This window comes from Cryptomeria japonica, chromosome 1 (genome assembly GCF_030272615.1).
Source record: "Cryptomeria japonica chromosome 1, Sugi_1.0, whole genome shotgun sequence".
Classification (NCBI taxonomy): Eukaryota; Viridiplantae; Streptophyta; class Pinopsida; order Cupressales; family Cupressaceae; genus Cryptomeria; species Cryptomeria japonica.
Genome location: NC_081405.1, coordinates 347,574,489 through 347,581,579, shown reverse-complemented (window position 1 = coordinate 347,581,579; position 7,091 = coordinate 347,574,489).

Sequence of the window (7,091 nt, the reverse complement as noted above, 5' to 3'; positions counted from 1 at the left end):
AATGATTTTCAAATTTTGAAAAAAATAAATATGTGTGTGTGTGTGTGTGTGTGTTTTGGTATTAGCAATACGAATTAAATGTTAAGATTGATTCGATATAATCATAGTTTATTTTGTGAAGATAAAGGTTATATGGATAGTCATCAATTAAATTTAGTCAATATGATTTTCAATTGAAAGGATCTATTTTGACTTAATTAATGATTTTGGTTTTCAAATATATTGTATTGTTATTTACATTAATTAGAAATTTGGAATACAAATGAAACTTGTTTCTAGTCACATTGACTTTAATTGAAAAGATTTATATTTGTTTTAAATGATGGCCTATTTAGACTACGAATTGTTTTTATTCTTTTAAGGGGTGTATGGATTTTAAATCAAGCATTGTGCAAGTCTATTTGGGTGTATGATGACATAGACCCTTTTTATGTGTTTTCCCCTATTGTGGATTTGCTTATCATGAAAGAGTAAGTTTATTGAAAGAGCTACAATAGATAACATTAGCCTTTAAAAGTATCTTGAATTATCATTATGATTCCTTAATATGGATGTGTTTAGTACGCAAGTGTACCCTTTTAAGTATTTACTCTGATTGGTGGATTTTGGTGTTGATTTGATAGAGTCATTCTCGTGTTATGTGGATATGTTGTTGAAGGCGAGTCTGTCATGCAAGATAATTGGATAAGTGTTTATTATGGTTGTACTTGCTCTATTTTGGTTGTGGTCTTGTCTTATGCATAGACTAGTTGTTCATTCCACACCTCTAGTTGGTTTAACCTTGGTTGAACGTTTGTATGACCAAGTTGTTTCTTCAATTTTATTTTGAACTCCCTGTGTTTGTTGGCTTTTGTGTTTTGCCTTGGAGTTCTTTGGAGGTTGTGTAGTGTCATAAGGAAGAGTGGCTTCTAAGTGGGTGTCGGGACCCAAAGTGGCTACTAGGATAACCCCTTGGAAGTTGAGTAATAAGTGATAACTTAATTAATGAACTGGGGTTGGGTTTCAAAATATTAATCAAGATAATTATGCCCCACTCATGGTTGAGTGCTAGTACAAACTTGGGATGCAGTGGAAAGGTCTGGAATGGCAAACCAACTACCTTGTTTTCACGAAAGGTTTTTTGGATCCGCATGAGTCATGGATGGGGGTCGAGAGTTTGGGAGAGGCTACTAGGATAACCCAGGATGGGGGTCGAGGCCTATGGAGGCCTGCCAGGATAACCCATACCAGCTATGCGATGACACTCTTCCCTTCTATTCACTAGTGTGTAGTCTTGTTTTGGCTTTACTTGGAGCACTCTTGTGGGGGTCATATTTGTATGCTTATGCCTTATGTGAGTACTCGGTGTACATGTTAGACCATGTGATTCTTTATTGTGTTTTGCTTGAGGGCCTTATTATTATCTCCTAGCACGAAGGGGTAGTTCCTTTTTGGGCCACATGGTCGAGTGGTAGTGCCACTTTCCATCAGGTATTTTGTTCGTGCTTCCTTGCGAGAGATTAGCTTCGTAGGTTCTTCAAATGTATCTCTTGGATTTACTCCTCTCTTTATATCAGTTGAATCGTCTTGTTCTTCTGGGATCATATTTATATCTCTTGGACCTTATGAGGTTAGTTGTATCATATGTTTATATGTATGCCTTCACGACAGTTTTAATTTGATGTAACCATTATGTATTTTTATGAGACTTGATGTGTTAAGTGAAATTGTAATCTTACAATATCCTTGCAATGTAAAAACAATGTATTATGATGAGATTTAGAGGATAGGATTTATATCTTTAACTAAAATCATTATTGTAATGTAATTGAATGTGTTATTATAATTGAAGCATAGAAATGTTAGTGTTATCTCATGCATAGTATGAAACAATCATTGATTAGTGTAAATAAGTTCCGAATGGTTAAATATATTTCTTAAGTGGATTAATTCATCTTAAGTAAGGATTAGATTAATTAAGTAATTCACGTTGAGAAACCCTTTAGGAGTTTGAGTTAAGTCTTCCGCTTGTGCAACTTATATTGCAATGTTATTCCATAAGTTTTTATGTTTTGTATTGTTTAAAAAAATATATATTTTGCACTCTTTTCAAGTGTTTGTAGTTGAATCCTTCAGAATTTTTTGGCGAGGCATTACAACAGGTACAATGTATTGACTCCAAGTTTGGCTCCATAGATTTGAGCATACCTAATTAACCCGATGGAAGTGGAGAAGATAGTCTTAAGGACCTAAAATATCATCCCTAGCCTTGCTCGATTGTGAGCATTGTCAATCATTTGTCAACCCTGTCGGTTCATCAATTAGGCCACTTTTATGACATTGGTGTCTACTCCAACTATAATAATAATAACTCTATTTGAAATCTCAACCCGAAGTTTGGACATTCATCTAGTAAAGTTACTATGTTCATGGCTAGTGTTCATTTAGTTATCAACACAGGGACGTAAAACTTGAAAAGGGTCTGCACTATATATGCACTAAGCTCCTTCAATGGCTATGTTGCATTGTTGTAGTAACTAACATTATGTAGAAAGGAAAGGCAAGAATGGAAATCATAGAAGACTACAGGAAAACTTATAAAAACAATGCTGGAATGATCTAATATAAATAATAGAAATCACTCTGTTCTAGCTTGGCTGCAGGAACAGTCAGCGGATCTATTTCCAGTGGCTGCAGGAACAGTCAAGGCACGAACTTCTACTATAACTAAAGAAGAACTAATTTCAATGAACATAAACACAAGACCACTCACCAAGTGGTCCCCCTTGGATGAGTGATATCAATCTTCCAGAAAAATACTCTTAACAGATCAGAACAACATATCTTTCATTCATTACTTCCTGAAAATGATTACATGTTCTAAAAGAAAAACTCTAGAATGCTTATCAAAATTCTCTGCTCTATTCCTTTCTATTTTGTCTAACCTCTAAGAAAAAGGAAGAGCTTATTATAAAGAAAAGATCAACTACAATGGACAACTCAAATCACACCTAGAAGAAGAGGTGGATGATTGACAGATGAAGAAGATAACTAGACCTTGGCTGCAGGAAACATGGATCTAAATTGAACCACAGTATTTGCATGTCGTAGTGATATTTTGCAAACTCAATGCCCACTAGAGTTAAACTTCTGTAGTGTTGCCTGGCTGCTCCGCTCATGTCGTGCCTTGCGCTCACTCATCTCCTCTTCACTTTGATCTCCAGTTATTTCTTATGTGATTCATCCTTCTTCAGGCGCGAAAGGAGAATATCCACTGCAAGATCATTTATTATCTGCACTAAAAAAACAACAACATACAAGGACATGCATACGTATTTTACTTTATTAATAAATTCATTAATTCACATATGACATTACCCTAAATGATCCACATAGAAACAGGAACAATTCACTTGGTTGTAGGAATAAATGGCATGGCCGCAAGAATAGACCGAGAAAGTTCAAACATGATTTTATAAGTTCAGGTTTAACACATGGAATACATATAGTTAATTTACAATACTTCACTACTACTATGCAAACCAAAAGATGTCATAAACCTAAGAGTTTTGATGATAAAAACATGACAAAGTCTCAACTTATCATGCCCCCCAACTTTAAGAGTTTGCTAATCCTACAGCAAAAGGAAAATTTATGATTCTCATTGTAACTCTTAAATCACCAATGGTGCCTTGACCTGTCCCCCCTGAAGCCAAGTTCCAATAAAATTATTTCATTTTTTCTAGCCTGAACCATCTAGCTATTTCTTCTGTGACTGCATCATAGTTCTGCTTTGTAGGCTGACATGCCAAAAGTGGCCACATAAGGATTGGAGGTTGAAAGATCAATGGTAGCCAGTTGTTGGCTTTCTCCCTGTCTAACTGTATGTATCTAGGGGCTCTTTGCATGGATGCATGAAAATTTTGTAGTGAGTAAGGTTCTCCCTATTTTACCTGTTCCAGTAGATTATTCCAGCTCTGAGTTAACCCTTCTATTGTAGCTGTCCTATCAATTTGAACCAAATGCTCATATGCTTGGTAGACTTCCTCTCTCATTAGAAACACTAATATCCTAACATCATCTCTTACCAGTAACTTCTGCCAATCATAATAAAGAACCCTTGGTGCTTGTGATTCCCTTCTCAATGGTAATGGTCAGTCAAGCTCTAATTTTTCATACTCCCTGGCTTATGGCCCTATGATAATCTCATTTTGGATCCATGACATTAAAGCTTTAATATGGATATCCCCAATATACAATAAAGGGTTCCACTCCCTATCTGAGGGTACAACATAGTTATGTAAGTATAATTCACATAGCAAATTCTTCACAGGAGGTGGAGAGTTTTGGTAAGCATAAAAGAATTCTTCAGGTGTTTCTAAAGAGGGATTAAGGTCCCTAACAATGCGGTTTAGTTTGAAGTTTAGATACCGCTCTTTCAAATGTACTGCATAAACTATTGGAGGTTCCCTACACTGCATCAACTCAGGAACCATACCATAAATTATTTCTACCTTAGCCTCTAATTCCTCAGTTTTGTTATCTCTCTTTTCAATCTCTTTTTGTTGTTTATCAATAATCCCCTGCAACCTATCCTTCTCTATTTACCATTGTCTATAAAATGTTAAAGCAATAGATAAACTACTTAGGGATGAAGGAGGTCTAATAGTTACTACCTTAGATCATGGGATTTCTTTATTAAACTCCTCAATCTGAGCTAGCATATCTCCAATATTTTCCTTAGGCTGTTGTAGAATATCTTCAACAAATTCTTCAAATTGTAGTGCCACAGAAGTAAGATTTGCTAGTTTATCCTCAACAACATTTTCTTGAATTTCATCCTCCATAGGGCTTCCTTCTTCTGAAGTTTCTATTGCAATAACCTCTGCCGGATTACCCACAGGATGAGTCTTCTGTGTCTTGCTACATGTTATTCTTACATAAACTTTTGGAATGGCTATAGGAGTTTTTATTTTTGTCCTACGCCTCTTAGCTGCAAGAGGAATCTAAGTTACCTACGGCTGCGTAATAAGTTCTTCATCTATTTCACCCCTTTCTAACTCTTTTCCTTTCCTTCGCAAAACTGGCGAATCTCTTTGAAGAGAAGTAGAGGGTTGTTCTTCAATCAATTCCACTCCAATATTTTCTTCTATTATAACCGTGGCTCCTTTAGCAACAAGCAAATCCTCTTCTTCAACCAACAGGTTATCTACAACATTCTCTTCTTCAACCGGTAGGTTATCTGCAACATGGGCATCATCAACCCTAAATTGTTGTATATTCTCAAATACACCCCATTCCATTTGTGAAACATCTCTCAGGGCCCGTTGTACAAGTAGCTTAACCAATCCATGATGGCTAACATAGTGATTCCCATTTTTCGGCGTCTTCTTAGCACTTGTAGAAATGAGGTGGTATAAGAAATTAGGAACATTCACTCGCCAGCCATGCCGCAGATGACTAAGTAATTTAAAATGAGGTGAATGCAGATTTGAATATCACCCTTCACATGTAATGTATTTCATAACATACTAAGCTACTTGAGGCCAATGTGCTGGTAGAGAAACCCTTCTAGTTCCTTGTCTATCCACCATTAAGGGTTCATCCATGGGAATTGTGAACTCTACCCTGACACTCCTTGCGTCTTTTGATTCTGGAAAGAGTTCTCCTTCCTGCAGCAACCCTGTTACTTCTTCTATTCACTGCTCTATAGAAATAACCCTCAAACCTTTAACTGTAGTTTCTCCTTCATTAAAGGAATGCATAAATTCTGCAACAATTTCTTCGTTGTAATCCTTGATTTTCAAGAAGTAATCCAACCAGTCGTGGTTTTTGAAATAATGCTCACAAAGACCATCCTACAACAACCCTTCATGAATCGTTGGCTCATGGCAAATTAGATCACCACCCATCTTTTACTCTGCTATTTTTCTCTCTGCAGCTGAACCAAAATATTTGATAGTCTTGCTAAAATTGAAATTCCCTTACATATCTTAATTCTAGCGGCAAAATTTATTATTCACTTGTGTGAAATAATAACATAATAAGTAATGATGGGGAGAAAATCAATTCGGAGTACCAAAAAGGATTGATAATTAATCACTTTGGAAATCGAACCATAAAGAACCCCCCCAACTTAACCTAGCACGTGTCCACACAAGCTGACAAGATTTCGGGTAGTGGAGCGGATTTAAACAGGATATAATCATAATGAACTAATAAATACATAATTAAAATAAAACACAATATACACGTACCTGCAATTGTACGACAATGAAGGCAAAATGGAATGAAATGACAGGTAAGAACTTGGGATGGAATATCGTGAATGGGATTTTATGTACGGAGAAGAATATTCCCATATAAAATGGAAATATTTTATTATGAAGCGGAAAATATGTTCACTGTAGAGGCTACAGGAACATTACCTTTATTACCTTGCTCAATTGCAACAGGAAGCTCATGAGTTGTTGTAGACTCATTGTTAGTTGCTGCAGGAACCTATGTGTCACTTTGTGGAGCAAACTACTGCAGGAACTCTTCTCTAGTAGTTGGCTTATGATATAGATTTAGTCGGTGTCCATTTACTAAGAGTTTAAATCGAACAGGATCAATTGTGGTCAAATGAACTGCTCCATTCTAGAAAACTTCTTCTATCTCATAAGGACCTAACCACCTAGTTTGAAGCTTTCCCATAGTATCTTTATATCTGGAATCATACAGTAGTGCCCAGTCACCAACTTTGAATTTCTTTTCCCTAATATATTTATCATGCCATTTTGCTCTTTGATTTTGAACCAATTCTATCTTTTGAACAACTATCTTTCTCCATTCATCTAGAGCATTTAATTGTTGAATGCATTCTTTCTGTGCTTCAGACAATGTCATATTTAATTGCAAAGTTGTCCTCAAGGTTTTATGCTCAAATTGTTATTTTGCCATAAACCATCTTAAAAGGTGTGAAACCACTTGGTGTTTTCCAAGTTGTTCTATATGCCCAAATTGCTTCTGAAAGTTGGTGAGACCAATCTTTCTTGTGAACAGACACTTTTTTGTAAGAATATCTTCAAGCTCTCTATTTGTAACTTCTACTTGTCCATTAGACTGTGGAT